This window comes from Tenrec ecaudatus, chromosome 6 (genome assembly GCF_050624435.1).
Source record: "Tenrec ecaudatus isolate mTenEca1 chromosome 6, mTenEca1.hap1, whole genome shotgun sequence".
NCBI lineage: Eukaryota > Metazoa > Chordata > Mammalia > Afrosoricida > Tenrecidae > Tenrec > Tenrec ecaudatus.
In genome coordinates this window covers 57448597-57475828 of record NC_134535.1, presented here as the reverse complement: position 1 = coordinate 57475828, position 27232 = coordinate 57448597, and the positions used below count along the sequence as shown (strand labels likewise).

The 27232-nt window shown below is 38.7% G+C and overlaps 1 protein-coding gene and 1 non-coding gene across 2 annotated transcripts in view; both read left to right on the top strand.

Moving 5' to 3' along the window:
* Positions 1-27232, top strand: part of TRHDE (thyrotropin releasing hormone degrading enzyme) — a 524500-nt gene that overhangs the window by 347836 nt on the left and 149432 nt on the right. The window lies entirely within an intron of this gene.
* LOC142451944 (U1 spliceosomal RNA) lies at positions 3217-3381 on the top strand. The gene has a single exon (XR_012785042.1). It is a non-coding gene; the product is annotated as a U1 spliceosomal RNA (small nuclear RNA).

Here is a 27232-nt window from a genome sequence, read left to right as displayed (position 1 = left end):
AAGCAAAAATGAAATCCCTGACACCTTAGATCTTTCTCTTACTGAGTTGTGCCTGACCTCAGCCGTAGTATTTTCGATCATGTCATAAGCATGTGAAAGTTGGACAATGAATAAGGGAAACCAAAGAAGAATTGATGCATATCAATTGTGGTGTTAGCAAAAAATATGGAAAGTACCATGAACTGCCAAATTTGTTTTTGGAAAAGTACAGTCTACATGCTCCTTAGAAGTGATGCTTTGGATGTGCTCTTAGGAGAAACTCGTGTATGAAAAAGTACATTATAATTGGCAAAAAAAGAGGAAGCTCCTGGCTTTACCCAGTGACTGCAATAATGGACTCAAACATGAAATAAATTATGAGCATGGTGCAGGACTACACTGTGTTTCATTGTGCTCTACGTTAGGTCTCTGTGAGTCAGAGCTTACTCGATGGCACCTAAATACACCAATCCTTCGCCAAGCCAGACAGGCAGTTTAGAACTACAGAGAGCATTAACCCATATACCTGACATGACGGTCTTGGAAACAACAGCAAACTGCCACTAAATGTCCAGATATTATTATTACAGAGATCCAAAACGTTATCAAATATAAGGGTGGCAAAACCAGAAAGGCCCTCAATGAGCTGGATTCACCCAGTGGCTGAAACAAAGAGCTCAATTTTAAAAACAGTTTTGCGGATGGCACTGGAGCAGGCAATGTTGAGTCGCTTGTATATAGAGTCTTCATGAGTGGGAACCAACTTTACGGCACCTAGCAACAACATGCTGAATCTGATGGGCCCATATTTTTCTCCCTTATGACATTTTTATTCCTAATTCTAATCTTATTTACTTTAAGACATAAATCTTCCAAAGTTATCCACTTCTGCAAGGACAAATATTTTTTGTTGTCTCAGGACCAAATATTTTCATTAAAAAATCATTTTATTGGGGTCTCTTATGGCTCTTATCTCCATCCATTGTATCCAGCATATTTGGACATATGTTGCCATCATCATTTTCAAAACTTTTTCTTTCTACTTCAGCCTTGGTATCAGCTTTTTCCCCTCCACCCAAAGCCCCATGAAGCCTTGATAATTTATAATGTTTTTTTTTTTTCAGTCTTACACTGACCACTTTCTCCCTTCACCCACTTTTAAGTTGTTTGTCCCCTTAGGAGGGGTTATATGTCCATTATTGTGATCAGTTTCCTTTTTCTCCCCCCATCTTCTCCTAACCCTCCTGATATTGCTACTCTCATTATTGATCCTGAGGGATTTATCTGTCCTGGATTCCCTGTATTGCAAGCTCTTATCTGTACCAGTGTACATGTTCTGGTCTAGCTGGATTTGTAAGGTAGAATTGGGGTCATGATAGTGGGGAGGGGGAAAAAGCATTAAAGAACTAGAGGAAAGTTGTATGTTTCATCAGTGCTATTCTGAACCCTGACTGGCTCATCTCTTCCTTGTGACCCTTCTGTGAGGGTTGGCCAATTGTCTACAGATCGATTTTGGGTCTCTACTCTGCCCTCCCCTTCATTCACATTGATAAAATTTTTTGTTGATGCTTGATGCCTGATCCCATAAACACCTCATGATCACACAGGCTGATGTGATTCTTCAATATAGGCTTTGTTGCTTCTCAGCTAATTGTCATTTGTTTATCTTCAGTCCTTTAAGACCCCAGATGCTATATCTTTTGATAGCTGGGCACCATCAGCTTTCTTCACCACATTTGCTTATGTACCCATTTTGTCTTCAGCAATCCTGTCAGGAAAGGTGAGCATCATAGAATGCTGGGCTATTAGAACAAACTGTTCTTGGGTTGAGGAAGAGGAGTACTTGAGTAGAGGTCCAATGTCTGTCTGCTCCCTTTATACTTAACATACGTGTATATGTACATAGGTCTATTTCCATGTCATTATATAAAATATATTTACATATGTAAATGCCTGTATTTTGGCCCCCATTAATGCCCTTTGCCTCCTAGTTATTTCTTCTCTTTTCTTTTACTTTCCTCTTATCCCACTCTCATGTTTGGTCATCATTTGGTTTTCAGTAATTCCTCTTGATACGTTGCCTTGGATCAAGCCCCACCAGGCAACCTAGGCCCTACTCACCATAGGTTTTAGATCACTTGCTGTTCCCTTGTCCCTGGGTTTGTTGACACCCTCCTTCCTTTCCCTGGCCTCCCCTTCTCCCATATCCCCTGGGAGTGTTGGTTCCATTGTGTTCTCCTTCAGAGCATTTATCCCGCCTACCTTATTTAGCTAGACATGGAAAAACAGTGATAAGCGTAAAACCAAACCAAAAAGATAACAAAACTCAAAGCAACAACAACAAAAAAGAAAAGGCTATAAATAGTTCCAGGTCTGTTTGTTGACCTCAAGAGGATTTCGGTTGAGTCTGATGGGGTGCCACGCCCTGGCCCCAAAGTCTAGTTTTGGTATTCCTCACGGCCTTCATTGCTTTGCTCCCCTTGCTGCTCCATTGCTCACCCTTAGTGTTTTGACCATGTGGTGGCGTCAGATCGGGGACAGTTCCCACCTGTGTCTCCAGTGTTGTCCCCTGTAGCTCTATGGGTCAGTGAGAGACGCCATGTCTCATGGTGGGATGGCCCTGATATTTTCATCAAATATTTTCATCAGCTCATTTTAATGCCTCTCTTCATTGACATTGCTGATAGCTAAAGTCATGATGTTGCTGGTATATAAATAATTTTCTATGAGTAAAAAACATCATCTTATCCCCCCCTCAAAAATAGAACCTAATAATAATTTAATTTTTCATGTTTGAATTTATATTGATCTATTTTAAAGCACACCAAAGTCAAATTGCCTCTAGTTTTCTAAAATGGAAAGTTTCTACTTCATGTCTAATGGTGGTTTATTTCTTCTAGACATAGAAATAAGTAATTTTTCTTGTTTTGGTTGATATAAGAAGAATCCAGGGAAATTAGGCAAATTTTGCTGTTGCAAACAAGCTAATGTTAAAATGTAAAAACAGAACTAATTAAAAACCTAACCAACTGTCATCTAGTCCATCCCAGTGCATGGTGACAGTGACATGGTTTCTGAGGCGCTATGGTTGTAGGAGGGCAGAGAGCCTCGGCCGTTCCCTCGGGGCAGCCTATGGTTCATAGTCCACTGCTTACCCTGTAGAACCACCGGGGCTCCTCGGTGTTGCCTGTGGAGTGCCAAGTACTTACTCATCGCCACTGTGCATTTTCACTCATCAATCTTAGGTGTTGGCAGGGGAGATACTGTGATCAGGAAGGTGCTTTTCCAGGGGAAAGCTTATCCATTGCATGCCGGATGCGCTGACCCCTGTGATTTCCCCAAATGTGGGAAACCTGACTGCATAATTTGTGGTGGTGGGGGACGCATCCGCGCTCTCCCGCTGTGAATATATATATAAATCTTAGGCATATCTTTTTCCTGTGAAGGTTGGCTTTCTTCACCTTTACCCATATATTGGAACTTCAGATTTAATCCAATTTAGCTTATTCTCCATATAGAAAAACTTACGGAATTTAAATAGTGAAAATCCCACATTGTCTTGCTGTGGTAGTTCTGCCAAGATTATGCCTGCTTGTTTTGATATAAAAGTGTCGACTGTTTCTTTCTGTTTATAACCTGCCATTGTTATGAGTTTGTGTCATGTTAAATGACTTGTTACTTGTTACTTTGTTTCCCTGGATGATACTTTTGAACTTGAAACTCTCCAGAGATAAACATTGAAAACACTGAGAAACCTGAGATGAAAGCTGTCTATATGTTTTCTGACAGGTGATTGTGAGGAATGTTTACTTTACTGACTGACTTCCAGATGTTGCCAAACCCAGAGTTGTTACCGGCTCCCCATTACACTTTGGCAGATACAAGAGTCCAAGTTGAGGTTATGATTGCCATCTCTCTGGAGAAGCAAGTAAACAAGTCATCTATTTTTCAACGAAATTAGTGAAGAAGCTAATTTATTTCCTTGAGAAGAACTGAAGGTAGTTTCATGAAATTTTAATCTGAGTGTTTGATTCTTTGTGAACTCTGCGAAGTTAGAGTAAACGAAAGGAACTTAGAGAAAACCGTATCTGTGCAATCATTTCCAGTAACCTGCGAATACAAGGGGAAAGTAAAAGGCATTTCTACTTGAGTCCCGGTTCATATACACATGGATTTACTCTAAATAAAACATGTTTGAACATGTCTTTGTGATCAGTGAATGAACACAGACAAATCCTCTTAGTATATACTTGCCATAGTTTCGTGAAGGTACTATTGAAAAAATAAAAATTTTAAAGGCCCAATCACAAGGTAACTTCTGAGGGGATGTGCTGGAGCAGGTAAGGGCAAGGCACAGAGCTCAGCTCAGATGATTCTGGTGCACGGTTGTTGGATTTAAAGAGATCTGCAATGGAGAGTTTCTCAGAAAGGACAGGATGATCACAGGAATGCAAGACGAAGACGTCTGAAGAAAACTCAAAACAAAACTACATTGAAGTGAAAACGACCCAAAAAGTTGCTCTGGGGAATTTCGGGAACAACTCTGCTCACCTACCCTCCGTGTTCTGGTCATTTCACTGGTAACCTTCCACGCCCGATCTGGCCTCTTCAGATTTCTTGGTATTACCCAAACTCAGCATGAAAAGGAAAACATAGTTGGAATCCCTTGGGGACACCAAAACTACATTTTTGATAGGGCGTGCATCGCAGTGTGCAGGAATCTTCAGAAGTGCTGAGCAGGAAGGAAACACGGCCTTAAGAAGCACATGGACCTAGAAAGTGGAAGGTTTGGTTGGTTTGTTTGTTTCATAAGGGTTTCTATGATTTTTGTAGACTTATTTGGCCCTCATGTAGTGAAATAATCCTCTTAGCTTCTAGAAAATCAGGTATGTCATGTGTGAGTGATTCCAACAATGACAGTTAAAAAGTTTATTCAATATCAAGTCGTGCCCTGGGCAAGTTGTTTTACTTCTTCCTTGCCTGTTATGTACACGAGTGATAAAATGATGTGCGGTTCTCAGTTGGTCCATTTCTTTTGTGGCTTAATTGCAGTGATTGGGGCATTAGTTATGCTGGCGTTCCCTTTCATTACATATTGTACTTATCTGGGATATCCTAGGGTGGCAAATTTAGTTTGATAGCACAGTGAAGTTTGAGGCGCATGCCTGTGTTCAGTATTGTTCTTGAACTCTGTGATGTCCTATCGGTGTAAATAATCCCATCCACCTCCTGTGTGAGCCCATCCTTGAAGATCTCCTCATATGGATGCTTAATGAAAAATATACGACGCCTTTGTCCTTGTCAGCGGTGTCAGCACATGTGAGATATTCAGCACAAGTGCGAAATAAAGCTTCTGCTCTAAGAGGGGCCTGGGGACATTTTGTTTGGATGAGTAAACAATGTGTGCATCCTGGTGTCATGGAAAAAAGGACTCTCCTGAGTTCATAGGAAGGACATTGCTATTGATGGGTGACCTTGTGTAAGACAGCCGATCTTCAGAGAGTGTTCTGGGCTATTCTATCTCCAGGCCTTTCTGATTTGGAATTATTTTTTCAGGTTCGAACTGCCGGCTAATCACAAACCACCTGTGTCATGCAGGCTCCTGTGCACGGGGAAAGAGTGCTTAAAAGGCTGTTTAAATCTCCCTGCCTTGAATTTATTTGTTTTTCCGCAAATTTATCACCCACCTTCCAATAGATGTACTAAATTCAACCTATTTGTTACAATCAAGAGGTTTTTATCATTAGACCAGCAAGCCATCGACTTTTACAAATTACCTTATGAATCTGGTAGTACTATAAGGTACTAATTTTAATGTTGGAATAGAAAAAATGTCACAGGAGCACATACTTGGTTTTGAAAAATATATTTTGATAATTTTGAATTTTCTTCAAAAATTGAGATAAAATATTTTTGGATACTTAATTCTGTACATATGAACTCTTTTGAATCTAAAGGCTGATATAATAGAGTAAAATAATTTAAAAGGTAATCAGATAATGAACTAAATAAGAAAATGATTCAGTTTAGTATACGTTGGGATAACTATTAAGATTTAGAGATGTATTTTTTTACCTTTATACAATGGAATCTTGACATGCCACACTAGTTTTTGTCTATTATCTAAGTATGTACGCATTTGTATAAGTAATTGGTGATTTTTAGGGAGTGAGTACCTTTGCACCAAGTTTTTGGATCATAGGCAACCAGAGATAGGATTGATAAGAATGAAGATTGCAGAATACTTCATTGTGCTCATGCAGAACCTATTCATGGCTCAAAAGGAAGGGAGAGGGATGGTGCTGGGGTGAAAGGGGGATGACGTCAAGGAGTCTATGTAGGAGAAGAATGTTGAGAAACTGATCGTGGTAGCAAATGTACAATTCTACTTGAAGTGATTGAGCTGTAGAATAATATGCTGTATGTATTTAATCCCAAGTCATAAAAAAGGCAGCTGCTTGAATAGAACAATGGAATATTTCTTGGTTCAAAGCCCTGAAAGGGCCACGTCCTTTCACAGTACTTATTTAATCTGTGTGCTGGGTAAGTGATCAGAGAAGAGAGACTACATGAAGAAGAATGTTGCATCAGGAATGGTGGAAGGTTTATTAACCATCTTTGATAAGTGAGTGATATAACCTTGCTTGCTGAAAGTGAGGAAGACTGAAGCGCTCACTGATGAAGATCAAGGATTACAGCCTTGTTCAGAAAAAGGAGTCTGACTTAATGTCAAGAAAACAAAAATCCTCACAACTGGGCCCATAGGTAACATCAGGATAAATAGAGAAAAGATGGAAGTTGTTAAGAATTTTATCTTGCTTAGATCTAAAATCAATGTTTATTGAAGCAGCAGTCAAGAAATCAAAGAACCGATTGCATCGGGCACATCTGTTACATGAGAGTTCTTAAAAGTGTTGTGCCTGACCTAAGCCATGATTTTTCAGTTGCTTCATATACCTGAGAAGGCTGGACTTTGAATAAGGAATGCACTTGAATTCTGGAGCTGGCGAAGAATATTGAAAGTACAATGGACTGCCAAGTGAGTAACACATCTGTCTCATAAGAAGTACAGCCAGAATTCTCATAGGAGCAAGGATGGTGAGACCTCGTCTTCAGTGCTTTAGACATGTTATCAGGAAAGAAAAGTCCCTGGAAGAGGACAACATTCCTGATATGCTAGAGGGACAGCAAAAAAAAAAAAAGACTCTCGACGAGACTGGTTGACACGGTGACTGTAACAATGGGTTGAAACCTAACAATCGATCATGCTGGTTGGGCGACGAGTCTTTCTGTTGTACCAATGTGCCGATTAGTCCGACCGGCTTGATGGGACCTCACAGCAACCTTTTATTCCTAAAACAAATCTTTATCAGTTATGATGAAAAAGGATTTCAGGACAACAACTATATTGGTAGGAAATTGGGTGTTTGATTGAATGAAGATTTGGGGGAAAATCTGTTAGTTTGGAAATGGGTGCAGCAAGAATTTACATAAAGCAATTTGATGTTTGCAGGTTTAGTGGTGAACATACTCTTACATCCAGGTAGATTAAAGTTGAGATCTTGGATGCAAAAGGAAAATATAGTTTTATTCAATTTACCTTTTGAAGAACAGTATATATTTGGTGAAAATCTCCAACTCATAATGTTGTCATGGTTAAGGGATATTTTCTCATTTTCAAGAATAAGTGTTTTAGCCATGTTATTTTTTTGCCCTTTCAAGGCAGTTTCTCTTTAATTCTCAATAGACTCTGAGTTCCACCAACCACATATTCATTATATCCCACTTTCCTTAAGTTTAAGACTATCACAGTTTTCTGGCTTCTTGTTATGTAAGGGAAAATGTTCACATAAAAACAAACAAACAAACTTACCTCCCTGTTTGGATTGTCTATGATGCTTCTTCAACATATTTATGTGTATAATTTTCCTTTCAATATTCAAAAACATAGTATTTCTAGTAATTTCAATGTGGTTTGCACACTTGAATCTCAGCATATTCTTGAGCAAAAATGTCATGCATATTATTACTTTTAAACTTCTGAATTTATTTATATATATTCAAATAAATTATTCTAAAATCCTATTGAATAATAATAACAATTGCTTACTGCTTTTCAAATATTGGTAGAAGTTTTAGAAATATGAGAGCAAGACTAGCTATTTTAAAACTATTTCAAGGCTTCTTTTGTCCTGGTTACTAAGCTTGAAACGGACATGTTTTTGGTTGGGATGACTGTACTTTCTACATTTCCTGTTGATAACAGTATAAACAGTGCAAACAGAAATTCAAGACTGGGGTTGGAAAACACAGGAGCCTGGCCTTACACAGAAATAGAACACACGACATTCAAACGATCAGATTCAACTTTGTCATAACTTTGAGAAACAAAGGTTTACAGCAATTAAGACAACACGGAATTAACAAAAAATAGCAACTTAAAAATGAAAGGGATGTTTTGTGACATTTTGTTTGACCTTGACACACCCGTCTCCAACACTCCCTGGTTCAACTATTGTTGAATTCAGTAGCTCACATTCCCTGCGTGGTATTCTGATCCCTCTTTTTGTAGAAATAGACCTTATTTTCATGGAATTCTAGTTTTCAATGAATAGTATTCAAAATGCCGTGTTTTAAGCAAGAATACTCTGAAGCATGCAAAAAGACAAGGAAATGTGAGTTATCTCTTAGTTTCATTGTGTGAATTCCAACTCATAGAGACCCTATCCTACAGAGTAGACTTGGCCCTTTGAGTTCTGAGGCTATAAGTTTTTATAGAGGAGAAAGCCTCATCGTGTGAAATGGCTGGTAGTTTCAGACTGCTGACCTGAGGTGAGCAGCCCAGTGCCACTGTAACTCATTACGTCACCAGGACTTCTTTTGTGGTAGTCATACACAGACTAAATTAATAGTATTTGTTCCTAAGGAGCTTATGCATTAGAATTACCAAAGACTTTAATTCACTGTTATAAATCAAAAGCTAAAGGACCACATGAGCAAATGAAACCATTAGTTTGGTGTGTTAACAAATAAATAAAAATTCAATTAAAAGAAACTATAAATAGGAACAAAACAAATTTTGGAGCAGCAAAGCATAACAGAAATGAAAAATTCACAAGAGGATTTTAATAGCAAATTTAAGCAGGCAAATGGGGAAAACCCAACAGCTTAAAGATCGGTCCATTTGAAATATCTATTCTGAAGAGCAGGGAAAAAATGATGATATAAAATGAATGAACCTAAAAGACATATAGCAAATCATCAAGCATAGCGGTATATGCATATTGGGAAAGCTTAGGAGAAAACAGAGAGAAGGAGAAAGATTATTTGGAAAAATTTAATGAAAGAACTATTCCAAAATCAATAAAGACATGCTTTTCCCCTTTAAGGAGTTCAAGGAACTTCAAGAAAGATAAATACATAAGGCTCCACTCTGAGATACATTGATTGATACAGTTTAAAGAAAAATGAGGTAACACTGAGAGCAGTAACGAAGAAGTGACACTTTACATACAAGTGACCTTGAAACCATTGAGGACAGAAAGTAGTGAGATAACAATTTTAAATTGTTGTGAGTAGGTGAGAATTTTTCAGCCACGAATTCTGTATCTCAGAAATGAAAAGAGGAGAGAGAGAGAGAGAGAGAGAGAGAGAGAGAGAGATTGATTCTAGCCCGGTTGTTGTTGTTTGTTGTCACCATTAAACCTGCGCCCAAATGAAAGAAAAGGCATCACAACTGGGAAGGTTCACATAATCCCTGCCCATCACACTTGGATTTATGAATACATTTCCGAGAACAAGATTCAATAAAATAATGTCTCTGCAAGAGGTCTTTCAGGCAAGGTAAGTTCAGGGCGGTGATGTCAGCTCCGAAGATGGTGGCAGCTACCTAGAATCCTTGGGTTCTCCAACGAGTGCTATTTACAGAGGATCCATGAGAACATGCAGTGATCACAGATGCTTCTTGGGAGAAGGTGTCAGAAAACAGAACACTACACGGATGGCGAACGGTCAGGGAGCTGCGCCAACGAGTATTTATTTCGTCATAGACAGCATACTTGTTCCTTCTTCAAGGGCATCGGCGTTGTCCGAAGAGAAAGTCATTGGTAAACCTTACCCCATCTACCCTGCCGCCCTGGTGTTTTCCTTTCAGAAGCCCAGAACCTTAACCCCCTGGAGCAGTTCCGTTCTGCACGTGTGGGTTGCCACAGTCAGAATTGACTCAACAGCCACTGGTTTGGGTTTTTTCATTTTTATTTCAGCTTACAAGGATTTTTATTTTCAACTTGGGTCCAAAAGCAGCAGTCTTAAGAAGCGGCAGTCAAGAAAGTAAGCAACATATTTTTCCGGGCAAATCGGGTGCGTGAAAGCTTTTCATATTGTTAAAGAGCAAAAATTGTCATCATGTGGATTAGGAGGCGTCTGACTCAAGACAGGACATGTTCGGTTGCCCCACATGCGTTTGAAAATTGGAGCACGAATGAGAAAGATGACGGTGTAATTGCTGCATGTGGATTAAGGGGTGGAGAGTGTCTGAAGGACCTTGCGTGAGGGCCCAAAGAACACACAGAAAGTTCTGGGAGAAGTCCAGCCGGCTTACTGGGTAGAAGAAGTTAGGGTGACAAAATGCTGTCTCATCTATTTTTGACTATTATCAGGAGGACAATCCCTAATAAAGGACATCTCACTTGGTAAGTTAGAGGGTCAGCAAAAAGAGTGGAAGGGCCTAAGTGAGATGGCTTGACAGGGGTCGCAGCACTGGGCTCAACATGATCATTGTGACGGTGACACAGGCCTGGGGAGTGTTTCCTTTGTGCGTAAGGTCGCTGTGGGTTGGAACTGACTCATAGGCACCTAGTAACAACAACAACCATGATAGAGAAATGCTGGGTTTTCAGAACCTGATTCATATTCTAGTAGGGCACCCGATATGGTTCTTTATAAATTCTTAAAATTAGACAGACTGTGCTATTTACTGAACCACATTTTAAAACAAGTGCTATTGGAGAAAGGAGAGAATAATTTAATTTGGACTTAACTCAGGAAAGATTTCTTAGAAATGTTATACAAGTGTCTTCCCCTATAACGTTAACACTTTGATGTGTGGAAATTGGACAATTTCAGGCACGGAGAAGTTGTCTCGCGATAAAGATAAGGGAAGATGTAGAATCTGTTTGCGGAAGAGCTTTCAGAGGAAGAAGGACCTATCAGCAGGCTGGGGATGGCTCTCTTAGATGCTCTCAGAAAATAATGAGAATGGAATCTCAGAGAAGAAGCAGATGCAATCATTCTTTTTCATGTCAAACAGCCATCATCTTTCTTCTTTCAATAAGTCAAATTTAACCAAAGAAGGAACTAATGTGTTACAGATGTCATTTATATACATCTTGATATACATGGTAAAATAAAATACAAGTTGTATTTTAACAGAAAACAAAGGAACCATGGCAGCATGAGTTTAACCGTGTAACTAAATCTTGAATTTTAAACTAGTTTATAAATAATTGTACAGATATTTGGTTAATTTGGATTTTGATAGCTAGGTGAAAAGGTAACTATTTCAATTATCAAAAGAAATTGCAACTCAATAAAATTGGTACTTTATTTAGGATTAGTTCTGTACTCTATATTTTAGGAAAAATATCCATCTGACACTAAAATTGCATGATATTCACAATATTCTGTTTTTAGAAAAATAAACCATATAAGTTATTACTTTTCAACTAAATCCAGTAATGAATCTTAAAAAAACACAAACCTTGCGCCAGCTTTGAGATAAGGGAGAAATTAGGGAATTGTTTTACATTCAAAATGTACTTAAAATCTAATTTGTAATGATTCTGTTCATTACAAATGTGTATAATTTGTAACGATCCTGTTAATTTGTGACATTTGCTAGCACAATATTGTGCAAGTGTCATTTAAAAGCCTTGTTTATATAGCATGTTCGACAGGCCTTGTTCACTAGCATTAATTCATGCCACACTTTTTCTTAATACGCTAAATTTCGTATGGAATTCCAGCTGTGAACATCTAGTCCTAGTGCTGACAAGGAGCAATCGTCCAACAGTGAGTGACCAGGATGCCGATGGTGGGCTGATCTTCCAAAACACAACTGGTGCCGGCATCTTTATGCGGTTATTTTATATCCTGTCTGACTTGAAATATAAAACGAATTTAGGATGAAATAATATATACTTTTTAAGAAAACTTGTGTATTGAATCTTTAAGACAAAGTAGTTTCACTTATTTAAAATTGTAATTGAGATTTCTCCATTTGGTTTAGAAATTTAGATATATGTATATATAGTATTCATTTTCATAAACATATATAATACTTTTTTGTGAATTAATGCTTTGCTAATATCCTTTTTACCTTGGGGAATATGTCCCGGATGCTCATTAGATGCAAAGGCAGGAAAAGTATGTCCACAGGCTTCAGATATGTGGTCAGGAGGAACCAGGCCCTATGAAAGGACATCGCGTTTGGCAAAGTGGAAGGTTAGCGGGAGAGGAAGATCCTCAAGGATCTTGCGGACACGGTGGCGGGCCCAGTGGAGCCCGCCTGGGAACTGTGAGGGCACTACAGGCCCGGGAGTGTTTCACTTTGTTTTCTGTAGGTTGTTACGAGTCAGAGTCAACTCAGTGCCAACTAACAACATTTATTAATTTTAAAATAAAATTTTTAATTGTAAGATATTAATGTTTTAAAGGATTACTCCAAATATCTGGCAAATGCAATTTAACCCATCTTTCTATTGATTCTCTACTATATCTACTAAATCCGTTTATTTTAAAGAATAAAAAAACTCAGAAAAATCCCATAACAAAAATAAAAACTCAGAAAGCTCTCCATATATGTTATGAAACAGGGATATTCCACTGGAAAAATTGAGATAAAACATAGAAGACTAAACTGAAATTAATCTCAGGTGTTCTAGTTTAGCAGCACACATATTACTTTTAAAATAAAGCATTAATTAATAAATATTTTAATCCTAAAGGGAATATCGGGCATAATCTCAAGCTCTAGACTCCAAAAAATATCAGCCTTTTGTTAAAAATATAGTAAAACATGCAAACACTGGAACTTGTGCATAAAAGAAGTCTGTGAGAGAAGGAAACCTGTACTGTTCCCACGAACAGAGCAATCGGGTCGTAGGAAGACTGCTCTCTGTCAAAAGTGGAAAACATGCTGGGTTGTAAAACACAAAGCAGGTCTGTTGAGTTCCAGCTTTTAAAGATTCCACTATAGCTTCTTAGACTTTTATTGAAAGAAATAAAACAGAAACGAATATGTATAGAACTGAGTAAATGAAACAGAATTGAAGAAATGTAGAACTGAGTAAATAAAACAATTGAAGCACCTAATCCTCTCCCTGATCCCACCCCATCCCTGAGATAACTCTTCTAATGTGGTTGTTTTGTGCTCTAGAGTAGAACCCATCCCATAGCGACCCTGCAGGACCCTACACTCACCCAATTGGGTTTTCTTGGCTGTGATCTTAACAAAGCTGATTGCTAGATCTTTCACCCAAGAAACTGTGTGAGTTTGAATTTACGACCTTTGGTATAGCAGCCAAATGCTTAAACATCGCAATACTAGGGCTTCTTAATCATTAAGCCTACTGTCATCTAAGAGATTCCAATGCATAGTGATCCTATGGATGGTTTTGAAGGCTATATATTTTTTAAAACATCATTTTATTGGGGTCTTGGACAACTCATCACAATCCATCGACCTATCCATCCATGTGTCAAGCACATTTGTACATTTGTTACCATCATCATCCTCTAAACATGTGCTTTCTACTTGAACCCTTGTCCTTATTTTTTTTTCTCTCCCTCTCCCGCCTTCCCTCCCTCAAGAACCTTTGCTAATTTATAATTTTTTTTCATGTCTTACACTGTCTGATGTCTTCCTTCACCCACTTTTCTGTTTTCCGTCCCCCAGGGAGGGGTTTTATTTAGATCGTGTGAACGGTTCCCCCTTTCTCCCCGACCTTCCCTCTTACCCCACTGGTATGGCTACTCTCATCATCTGTCCTGGGGGGTTTTACTGTCCTGGATTCCCTGTGCTTCCAGTCTTATCTGTACCAAGGGCTATAAATCTTTATGAGAGAGGATAGCCTCATCTTTGTTGAGTATAGTGACTGGTGGATTTGAATCACCACCTTTTGGTTAGCATCTCAATGCTTACCCAACGCTCCACCAGAGCTCCTTCCTTAACCAGTGAGGATACTGCAAATTTATCTCATCCATATTTTCTGTCATTCATGTTTACTAGTATATAATATTGGTTTAAATTTGTTTGAAACTTTCATCTTTTATGAGGTACTGAAATTAGAAACTGGAAATTAGAAACAGTATTGCAATTATATCTTTTTATATGTGTCCTTTTACTTGCATTTTTCTCATGATGGAATTGCTGGATTATAAGGTATATATATACACATATTCCAAGTCAATTTACATTTTCTCGAGACCTATTTTTTCTTGTTCTTTAAAGTATCCGCATCTTAAAAGTCTCTCTGAATTATTGATATTCTTCTTATTTCACTAAATAATATAAACAACAAATATTTTGAAATTCTTTCATATCAAACCTATAATTCCACCTGCACATTCCATAAACTCTGCTTTCTTTTCTTTTTTTTATGAAAATGAAGAATATCTTCTTCTATCTAGGCCAAACACTCCAGTGGATGCTGTAACTTTCTTGTACATTCAAGGATATTTCTCATGCAAAGCCATACTCTATTAAATCATCAGATTTCCTGCTTGACACATTAAGTCTTACAAACATGCATTAATATTTAAATATTAATATTCCCTTGACTCTCATCTCCCTTAATCTCAACTCTTTTATATCTTTGCATCATTATTAAAAATTCCAATTCTTTTACCATTCTCTTAACCAAAATACTAAATCAACTGCCATGAGTTGCTTCAGACCAGCAACTGTATAGTACAAAGTAAATTTCCTCCCTAGGATTTCTGAGACTGTAAATCTTTCCTGGAGGTTACAGCCTCATCTTTATTCTGCAAAGCATATGGTAGATTTGAACTTGTGACCTTGAAGTTAGCAGCCAAATAGGTTAAGGAGGGAAACCTCTGTATGTCTGAAAGCCCATCCCTTTAAGACTTCTTAATATTAAGGCCTTACTAATATGATAGAACTATTGAAATATACAGTGTGTTAATTATAGCTAGATAAAAATTTTTTAAAAGAAAAAATTTGTAAGGGAAGCCAAAAACATTTTTTACTTGAAAATTATTTTTGTAATGTATATAGATGTCAATTTTCCCTAAAAATCTATCTATGGAGCTAATATAATCCTAATAAAAAATTTAGAAGTTTTATGACAAAAATCAATACTCTGGTTCTGTCTTCAGTCTTACTGTTTGGTCATATCGCTCTTGTTATATCAAAATATAGCTTCAGTTCACCTTGGTTGACTTTCTTTCCCAGTACATTCTAGAGTCAGGATCCATCTCCTCTTGAAACAAACTTGATTTCGACTGTCCATTTCTCCTTCATTTCTTTTTGTGGCTTCTCCCAGGGAGCCCTGGTGATGCAGTGGGCTACACACTAGTCCACAAACCACAAGGACAGCCACTGGAGACCAGCAGCTACTTCCTTTGAGAAAGCTGCAGTTTCTACTCTCACACACATTTAGAGATAGAAAACCACGGGGCAGTTATGCTCCATCCTACAGGGTCACTCTGAGTAAAAATCGACTTGATAACAAGTGTTTGTGTTTTAATTCCCTGACTTTACTCAGTAAATCTTGTAATGTCCCAGACTTGCTCTTCCTACTTTGTGTGTTTGTGTGAATCTTTTCCATTTATACTTGCTCCTTCTGGCTGTTAGCTCCTATCTCTCTTCTAAATTCTAACTTTCCAAATGCATCGATATTCTACTATTTGTCTGGAATGCTCTTTCCCTAAGTACAACAGAACAAAACACTATCCATTTCTGCACCATCTTCACAATTGTTACTGTGTCGAGCCCATTGTTATAGCCACTGTATCAATCAAGCTGGTTGCAGGTCCCCCTCTTGTACACTGACCTTCTGCTTTACCAATCCTGATGTTCATTTCCAGGGACTCACGTCTCCTGATAACACACCTAAAGTATATGAGCCAGTCTTTCCATCGTCGCTTCTAAGTAGCATTCTGACCACGCTTTGTCCAAGACAGAGTTTTCTATTCTTTTGGCAATAAGTGGTATTTTCAGTCCTGTTCACCAGCATTGTAATTCAAATACTGTATTTACTCAAGTATAAGCCAACCCAAATAATAGCCAAGGCACCTGATTTTACCTAATTATATGGTGTATCAATTCTACTTTTATCTTCCTTATACTTGGATTACTTTTAAATACATAATGCGGTGATTATATTGTATTGCATATTGTTTACATATTGTTTACATTGATGAGTTAGAAGATACATGGAGGAATATATATATGTATGTGTATATATATATATATATATATATATATATATAGAGAGAGAGAGAGAGAGAGAGTTTATATTTATATATAAGGAAGATTCAACAATTCCATGGGCAACTCTAGCTTTTAATTCTATTTTACCATGAATTTCTGATGCTCTCTTGGATAGGAGGGCAATATCCCAGATGTTTATATTAAAATTTTATAATATAAATTATCAGTAACCCTGTGGGAATAGTGGTTATGAGTTGGGCTATGATCTAAAAGGTCAGCAGTTCAAAACCACCAGCTTCTCTAATCTTAGAAAGAGTTAAGGTCTCAGAAGCTCACAGGCATTTCTAACCTGTCCTATAGGGTCGCTGAGTGGGAATCCACTCAATGGCAGTGAGTGAATGAATATACATGATAAAAGAGCTCTGCTGACATAGTAGTTACATGTTGAAGTGCTTACCACAAGGTCAGCAGCTTGAAACTCCCAGCTGCTGCACGGGGGAAAGATGAGGCCTCTTATCCCATAAACAGTTACAGTATTGAACCCCACAGAAGCAGTTCTCCTCTGTCCTGGAGAGCCATTAAGAGTCAGTGAGTGAGACTGGTACAAACCATTTGTAATCAGCTGCTAACTTAAAGGTTGGGGCTTTGATCCCACTCAATGAACACAGGAAGAAAGATCTGGCAATACAGCATTGTAAACATTAACAGGGGGGAAAAAAAACCTAAACGTGAAATTTCTATGAGCCAGGGGTCAACTAAATGGTATCTATCAATGACAAAATACATTATATACATTTTCTATATATTTATAAAGGTGACTGTAGTATGAAACTTCACATAATAATGTTAAGATAGATCCATGAAGGAGGAGAGCTTCTTGTGGGATTTTCACTGAGACACTTGGAATAACAGCTGTGTGGAGATCGAGGCATGACTTCTGGAATTTGTAATCCAGAGATCACCCCAAGGCTAAAGACTGGGACCCTGGGGCATGCATTCTGTTTTCTTATGCCAAATTAATTCCTTTCCATTTTTTCTTCTTCATCTACTTTGTCTCTCATCCTTCCTTTATGGTAACAAATTTGTGAGTGGGATATATTCAGGATTAGGTATTTCTTTCTATTATTCCTTTTTTTAACCTTAGAGAAATATAAAACCAAATAAATCTATTCTATTCTTTAAAAAGAAAACATGTCTAAAAGGGAGAATTATTTAAGATATGCTTTATTCCAGAACAAAAGTCATTCTTAAATAGAAAAACTACACTTGAACTTCAACTTATCTTCACACGTATCTAGGTTTAGTGCCATGACATCTTTCAGAAATTTGCATTTTAAAATCTACTTTGCTTTTAGAGTCAATAGCCTGATTGTTCAGCAACTTAAATGATAAGAAATCTCAACTCATAAGTCTCTGTGTCTAATTGAAGGACTCACCCAAGTGGAAGAAAGCTGGTCTGGAGGAGCGTTTAAGGAAGTACTGTGTTTATTAGACTATACTTCTGAAAATGTGAAGAAATTACCTGACACCTTTGCCTCAGTCTGTCCCACAGGCTAACTGAACTAATGATTCATGTTTTCCCCAACCTCTTTAAAAGGAGGTTCAGGCCATAGGCAAACACCTTTGTAGGATGCAATGTTTACCCATTAACAGACTGGCTGAGAAGAGTAGAAGAATAAAGCTGGGCTTTGCATGTGGTTTCCCTGTTCTAGAACATATTCATTACTAACTTACTACAGTTACCTGCCATCCAACAGTCTACACTTGCTTAAACTCAGCATTTAAAATTGCTTTTCTAGGTTACTTCAGATCTACCAAGAAGTAGATCTATGATTGTAAAGAAGCAGGGAAAGGCAGGGAGAACTTTGTGTTCACATTATATGGTAGGTTGGTCGCCTGGGCAAGGAGATGGTTGGAAGGAGTATCAGTTCATAAGGCTTTCAGATTGTGCTCCAATTGCAAACACATTCGAAGAAGCCACTGAGGAGTCCTTAAGCGAGGGTTGGAAGAGTCACTCGAACGAACCCCTGGAATTAACTTGCGTTAGTTGCATTATGGAGCCCTGGTTGTACAGTGGTTGCATGTGGGGCTGATCGCTGCCAGGTCAGTAGTTTGAAACCACCAACTGCTCTAGAGAGAAACATGAGCAGTTCTCCTCTGTCCTACAGGGCTACTGTTCGATGAGTCAGAATTGACTCAATGGCAGTGAGTTAGAAATGTGTTTAGTTCCCCGATTGTGCTCAGCCATTGACTGGTGGGACCTAGTGGAAAGTTTAGCTGGCTTAAATATGATAGGGATGGCAGTGGGACGTCAAAGAGGAATGATTTCATCATCTCTGCATGCACATATAGCATCTGATCAGTCAAAATTTTCACTTTTGTTAGCCTAATATTTTTCTTTTCATCTATTTTATTTTTTCATCTATTTTATTAATAGATTCCCTTCCATTACAGATCTTAGGCATCTTGTTCAATTACATCAATTCTGATCCCATTGAATTAGATTCCCCTTCACAGTCCTCTATCAAAACCTTACTGATTCCAAACAGTGTTTCTGGAGAGAATCCTGTAACTCTTTTGATTTGTGAGGATAAATTGCTCTGAAGTGCTCAAGATTACCAATTTTGGAGATGCATATAACTAAGGCCTTCTAATCCTAGCTCCATTACTTACTGTGCATCAATTTGGGTAAGTAATACAACTTTCTAAATTTTAATGTTCTGATCCAGAAAATAAAGTTTATAGTATTTATAATATTATATCATAATATCGCACTGGTGATATAATAAGTGCTTAATACATACTGAATATATTATTAATAATGTCAACTAGGATTTATGACTTTTTAACTTTTATGACTTTTGTACTTCTTTTGAATCTCTATTAACTTCTCACTGGAGTTAGTTCAAACTTATTGTTACTCTTTAATTTTCTTAAACCTGTGACCACATAGTCTACATTGTTAAGAAGTGAGAGACTTTCAATCAGTTAGCCAACTGGTAATTTATTGCGAATCTTTTGCATCTGGGACTGTTTATGACAGTGATTCCATGGTGGTGACCTGGGCAAATGAAGTCTATCTTGATTGAGCAAACAGTTTAGCCTGTGTAGTATATTATCATAATTTATGAATTTACATATCAAAGTCCCCCATATATTTTTACTTCCTTTTTATTATGCCTTTGTGCTATCTTTTCTAAGACTAACCTTGATCTTGTTCTTACTTGGCTTTTCTGGAGACTGGTTCCAACACTTGGCTTTTGCCATGCCGCATTTTCAGTCTTTATCACAATCAGTTCTTTTCACAAGATTTTCTCCCATAATTTTAAAAGAAAGAAATATAATTTACTTGAATGTATTTCTGGCTCTTTTTCCTTCCTTCTCTTTTCTCATTTTAGTTTCAATTTGTTTTTCATATTCATGAGCTTATACAAGGATCTCTCACAAAAGTGACCCGCTGTGATCATTGAAATTCCAAATATTTATTCTTATATGATATCTTTTATGATGCCACTTCTGTTTTTAACATAATATGCCATTCTTTGCACTTCATTCCATTTCTTTATTGATTCCCTTGAGTCATGAGTATAGTTCATTCATCCCTTGAGAGGCTATCATTGGTCCTCAAGTGCTAGTAATGCAGAAGCTGTGGATTGGCTATAAGACTCTCGTTTCTATGTCTGTATTTGGACTCCAGCACTTTTTTTGTTGCTAGTCTTAGCCACTTCAAAACCCAATTTGTATCTTCAGTCAATCTCATTCTCATGTTCACATTTTCTTCTGTTTCGAAAGTTCCTTACCCGTTCTTCAAGCCGCATGTTTCAAACTGCGCTGTAGGCACCTGAATAGCACTGCTTTTTTCCATTCTTTATATTTCCTAAGGTTACCTTCCAATCACTCAGATTTTAAAATTCAAAAATATCTTGTTTTTTTTTCCTTAAACGTACCTCTTCTTTTTATTTTCATTGAAGCCATTTTGCTTGGGTTAGTTTACTTTCCGGAGTAGCCTCATCACACTAATCATGCTGAGTGCGTGTGCTTTATTCTTCCACATATGTATGATACTACAAAGGCCACTTCTGCCATCTTCATGCCATTGTGTGTTTATTTATACTTTATTTGTGTTCATAGAATTCCCCCCATCCTGAAACGTCCAATACAATTACTACTACTTAAAACCTTTTAATCCTTCATTAACCAGAAATAACAATCTTTCCCCATTGTGAATATTTTATTTTTTCATTCCTCTATGTAAAACGGTGGGGAGGTTACTGTGTCTGGCCTCCCTGGCTTCCCTTTGCCATGAGGCCTGGTTCAGACATGCTACTACCTCCTTCCCTCCCCCTCCTTCTTTACCTTATTCTGACACTACTGTACCTCTCAGAGTACTCCACTTCTAGGTGAGGTGTGAGAATTTATTGAAATGATTATACCGAACTCCAGACAGAACTATGGGAATTCATTAGGGAAGTCCCAGGAGCCATCCCAGATTACTAGAATCGTGTTTTTGCACTGGGCTACTCACTTCTGGGTCAGAAGTTTGGAATCACTAGCCACTCCTTGGGAGTAAGATAAGGCTTTGTCCTCCTTTAAAGCATTAGAGTTTCAGAAGTTCTGCCTTGTCCAGAAGGTCACACTATGAGTCAGAATTGACTGGATGGCAATGAGGTGTGTTGTTGTTGTTGGTTGGGATTAGGGTAGTTTTTGTTGTCAGGGGCTGTTGAGTCAGTTCTGACCCATAGCACTCCTGTATAGAACAGAGCCAAACACTGCCCACCCTGAGCTCTCCTATGCTTTAGCCCATTGTATCCACGGTGTCAATAGGCTAATGGGAAGTTAATAGGTTAGCACAAATCAGGATATCTGTAAGGATACAGTCATCATCCAGAGCAACAGCTCTCAGCAAACAACCAAGTCTCTCCCTGGTCTTTGGCTTCTGCTTCCATGGCCCAGAAGCACAGCTCTGCCTCACAGCTTCATAGTCCTGATGCCGCTCCTCTGTTCAGACCCGTGATCCCTTGCCTTGGCCTCAGATCATGGACTGGGTCTTTCTGTCTAGTCCATATTTCCATGCCACGCCCTCCGGTGCCTCTGGTTCAGGCCCCACCTGCTCAGGCAGAGATCTCTGATGCTCTCATCCATTGGTCCTGGGATTCTCTCTGTACAGAGATGGCTCTTATGTCCAGAGGAACAGCCGTGATGGATAGGGTGGGCTTTTGTTTTTGTGTCTTTTAGCGGAGTGTAACCCCAGGAAACGAAGGGCTTGATTTGGTTCATACCCTCTACTAAATTTCGGACTTAACTCTAGCTCAATCCTGTCCATTAGATTAGCATAGAAGTCCTTCTAAAGCAGGGTTACAGTCACAGGAATAGAGTCTAGAATTCTAATACACCACATAAGAAATTGTGGCTAGGAGGGCTGTCTTAACTGACTGCATCTCATTATCTCATACGGTTTTGCAGCTTCTCTTTTTTTGACATAGGCTCCTGAGAACCATGAGGACAGAGACTTGTGACATCTTCATTTATATTCTACAGGATAATAGGCATACTACCTTGCTTAATAAGCATCACTAAAAGAATAAATGAGAAGCTCTCTCTTAACACCGAAGTATACCAGTGAAGAAATAAACTCTGTAGCCCAGCTGAGTATCCAGTTTGCAAGAGCTCAGAGTAGTGGCGATGTCCATAGGTACTGGTTCTTTCTCTCTCCCCTAATTAATACCCTAAGGGAGCGCAGCCTTACTGAGTAGGCGCCGGGGATGGGGGCAATGGGGGCACGAGGACACAGCGCCTTCCCTGGAATTATTGAATGCCTGCAAGACTGACATGCATGCAATTTTGTATAATGTGGAATAAAATTAATTTTATGAAGACATCTGAAAAGGAATACTCAAGGTATAAAAATTACTACATGATCAATATTTCATAAGCAAAGTGTTGTATATTATTCTTTTTGAAACCTGGAAAAAAAAGAACCCATAAAAGTCATTTCCCGCCCCCCACTATTTCCCTGAACCTGTGTTTAGCTAACACAGTGGTGAATGTGCACGAATTAATTGGAAGCTTTCAAGAATCTTACAGAAACAAGTACATTATCCCCCTGAGCTTCTTAGGCTTCCTAAAGGTTCACTTTCTTATGTTGGGGCAGGAACTTGGCTTCTGAATATAAAGTACAGTGTGTAAACACTACTTCCTTGGTGAACACACGCTTTATGGAATCGTGACAAAGACTGTGGTGGTTAATAAACGCTCCCAGTAGCTCCTCATAGCGGGTGCTGATCACGTGCTGGCCTCCTGAGACAGTTGGCGAGCCTATCGGTGTATAAAACTCTATGAAATAGGGATGTTTACATTTTTGCGTTGGAAAGAAAAGGTTACATTAAATATAGAAGAGTGCATGCTGCTCTGGAGACGTTAAAATGCCCAAGTGCGCAATGTAGACATGTGGTCTAGAAGTTAATTAAGCCACAATTAACGGAGTGGTGATAGTATGTAACTTTTAAAATATTGATATTTCTAGTCTCTATTTCCTGTTAGAACAGGGCTCCAACAACCCAGACAGAAAAGGAGCACATTCCTTATGATTAGAAAGGATTTTCTTCATCATTAGATGATGGGAAATTGATCGTTTTTATAGCCTGTCAAGAGACCAAGTCGTCATTACCTGGAGGGAAACACTTAAATCATCTGAAGACGGGGATTCTGCTCTGAAGGGAAGTTTGAGTTGACTGCTGGATATTTTAAGTCCCGCTCCCCAGATGGCCTGGTGAGATGTGCCGCAAAGCTGACAGTTTACAGCCTTGGGGTGGGCCGATTAGATTGGAAATGTATAGGAGGGAAGCTTGTCAAGGAAATTCAAGGAGCAGAAATGATAGGTCCTAAAGGGGATTCTAACCTGGTCCCAAGATTGAATCATAAATGCTTACATTTCATGAGCTTACACAAGTGTGCAGAAATAAGGAGGAGGGCACAAAAGAAAGGGAAAAAATGGTCAAACTTGTGGGAGGAAAAATATATCAGAAGACTCATAAAATTTCTATGACTTGTCCGGCTCATCATTTATTGATTTGTGAATAAAATTTTGGAAGAATTTTGGTGGTAAAAGAAACTTTTCCCAGACACATCTTCAGTGGATATCCTGGGAGCTGAGTGTGGCATGGCTTTAAAATTCTCGTTGTACGGGAAACAAGCTGCATCACAAGGAATAGAAATACTTTCTTGCTTCTCGTGATCGGCTACAGCAGTCTGTCCCGGGCAGGCTGAGGATGTAGGCAGTTCTTACAGTTCTCTTGTCAAAATCGCAACTGGTAGGAGACGACTTATAGAGGGGATGCCTTCCTCGGAGGACCAGGCTACCATTGTATTTAAGCTTGTGTTGCGGTGAATAGACCGAGTCCAGGGCAATATGTGTGGCTGGGGGTAACTGTTCACAATCCAGAGCGCCACAGGCCGAGCATTTTGCATGGATATAGATGCCTTCTTGAAGGCTTATTTATATTTGTTCAAGTCACTGGTTGTTGTTAGCTTCTATTGAGTCCCTTCCTAGTCACAGCAACTCCGGAACAACAGAATGAAAGACTCAGGAGCCCTGCGCCAGCCTCCCCGCTGTTCTGTTTGAGCTCCCTCTAGCAGCCACAGGTCAATCCATCCTTTACAACTGTCCCTCCCCTTTACCACCATCGTGTCCTTTTCCGGAGACTTCTGTCTCCTGACAACAGGTCCAAAGTGTAGCAGATTTCGCTTGCCGCTCTCAATTCTAAAGAGCATCTGGCTGTACTTGATCTAAGAGAGTCTTTTCTTCTGGAATTTCATGATACCATCAACATTTTTCATCATCATAACCCCAATCCAGCCATTGTTCTTCTGCTTTCTCTATTCATTGTCCACCTTCCACAGGCACACGAGCCGACTGAAACACCGTGGCTTAAGGGAGGTTTGTCTTAGTCCTCCAACTGACATCTTGGCTCTTTCTCATTTTAATGCAAACTTTGAATCAGATTTGCCTCATTTGGTTTATTATTTAATTTCTTGGCTTCCCTTTCTATGAGCTTTGATTTGGTATCCCAGGAAAATAAGATCATTGATAACACTGATCGTCTTTTCATTTATTGTGATGTGGTTTATTGGTACTACTGTAAGGGTTCTTGTTTCTTTTGCATTCAGTTGCAGTCTGTACTACTGAAGGTCGCAGTGGTTAATATTCATTAGCAAGTGACTCAAGTCCCCATCACTTCCTGAAGCTAGACTGTGTGCATACCGTGGGTGGTTAATCTGCCTTTCTCTAATCCTGATGCTGAAATTTTCTTCCATCTAGTCCATCTTCTCAGATTATTTGCGCAACATACAGATTGAATAAATCCAGTAAAAGGTTGCGCACCCAACATATGCCGCTCCTGTTGAAATCAACCCATACTCCCTTGTTCTTTATGAATGCTGCCTTTTGGTCCTTGTACTGGTTCTGCATGAGCACCAATAAATGTTTTCAGGCTCCTTCTTCACAATGTCATCTGTAGTTTTCTATGATCCACCTAGCCATCTTTGCTACATGTAAACATCTTTCTGGTCTTCTGTTTCCAGCCCAAGATCCATATATTATCAGCAACAATAGGCCTGGTTCCCCAATCGTCTTCTGAAGCTGGCTTGAATTTCTGGTAGCCCCCTGTCAATGTAAACCTCTATTTTCAAATGATCTTTGGCAACCATTTTCTTGAAAGTGATATTAATTATATTTTTTGTTAATTTCTACATTCTACATTCAATTTTACATTCTTTAGAATTGTTTACTCTTATGGCAGATACATATTTCTTCCTGTACTTTGGCTAGTTAGCTCACTACCAGATTCTTGGCACAGACTGGAACCGTATATACGCAAGTATAAGCTGACCTGAATATCCAGCAAGGTACCTAATTTTACCACAAAAACGGCATTAAAAATGTGCTGAGAAGCTCGGCTTCTACACGAGTATATGCAGTAAGGACTTCCAGAGTTAGGTGATTTGCAAACATATTTTGATCGGTGTCTTTTCAGCTCCCAGGAGCCTGGGTTTCACCCGTGTCTTCAGTGCTTCTGCCTTCAGTACAATCAGTTCTTGGTCATACTCTACCTCTAAATGATTGAAACCAAACCATTATTTCTCTTATGTTGAGTCTGTGTACCTTCTATCTTCTTTTTATGCTTCCTGTATCATTTGATATTCTGCCCAGAAAAAATAAATCCATGTTATTAAGTTAATTGCAACAGGGGCACCCTCTATTGAGTTTCCCAGGCTATGAATTTTTACAGGAGCAGGTAACCTCATCTGTCTCCTGGGGAATGGCTGCTGGGTTTGAACTGCCAACCTTGTACTCTGAAAGCCAATGATTGCAAATCAAGCCTTGAATTTATCTCACTTAGAAGATAATCTATTATACGTATACAATCAAATCTCTATATAGGCTCACTCCCATTGAGTTGGTTCAGACTCACAGCAACTGTGTAGGACAGGGTGGAACTGCTCATGTGGCTTCTGAAGCTGTAACACTTTATTGGAGCAGAAAGCCTCATTTTGACCCTGAGCAGTAATTAGTGGTTTTGAACTGTTAACTATGCAGTTAACAGCCAAACACAAAACCTCTATGCCACCAGGGTTCCATATATAACAGTAGATATTACATATTCAACTATAGGATATTAGTGGATATTTTACTTTCAAAACTATCTTTTTATCAGTGACTTTTAATGGGCAAAATATTTATAGAGGCACATATTTACATTTATTGGAGTTAGTTTACACAGACTAATTCAAGCAGATGAACCATCAAGCATTTGTAACAAAGTTAAAAAGACAAACAGGATGGTTCCTGGCAACTGACAACCTTCAATGATTTGAAGGGTGTTGATATTATTTTGGTGAAACCCAAGGCCTTGGATTAAAAAAAGGAAAATAACTCCTTTCTTCCCAGTCGTACCTATCTCTGTACAGTAGAACCCCGGACCTTGACGCTAATCAGTTATAGGAGGAGCATCACGATGCGATGCAGTCGAGCTCTGATTCAGTTTTTCCCACAAGAGACAACTGAGCATGGATTAATCTGTTCTTGACCACCAAGTGTTTACCTTAACCTTACCTTTTTATATCAAACATTACACAGAAATTTCAAAGTGAATGCGTTCAGAGTTAAATTATATAATTTAAACAAGAAACACAACATTTAAAAGTTTCTAACAACTACAGTCTGACCCACACCTTGAGATTGATGAGGATCTGGATCTGTGGACACGGATGTGGAGAGAGAGTCACTGTTTGGGCAAATCAACTGGGAGCTGCTTTTGAGGTGTTTTCCCTTCTTTGCCTTGTTTTTACTAGGACCTGGCTGGCTTTCTTAAAAAAAGAAAAACATATTCTGTTTAATATGGTCTGTGGTTGGCATTTCCTTATCTGTTTTCTAAAAGGGTTTACTAAATTATCATCAACAATATCAATAATAAGGTTAACCAGTTCCTTATCATGATAATTCTTTTCAAAATACTCTTTTCTTTGAACCCATGTTTTTTTTTTATTATCTAAAAACAGTACAGAAAGCCACGAAAACTAAGAAAAGAATAGCAAAAACGCTTGGAACGCAGCCGCAAAAGGTTTAAACAAGGCCTAGACTGGCAATGCCAGCTAACGCACGTGACCGAACCACGAACTGCTTCTGTTACAAAAATCACGTGCGTCGGGTCGGGTTCCGATGTTTTGTTCGAGCTCCGATGTAAATTTCTCTCTACATTTCACATCAAAATCCAATATGTCACGCACTGATGCAGTCGAGTA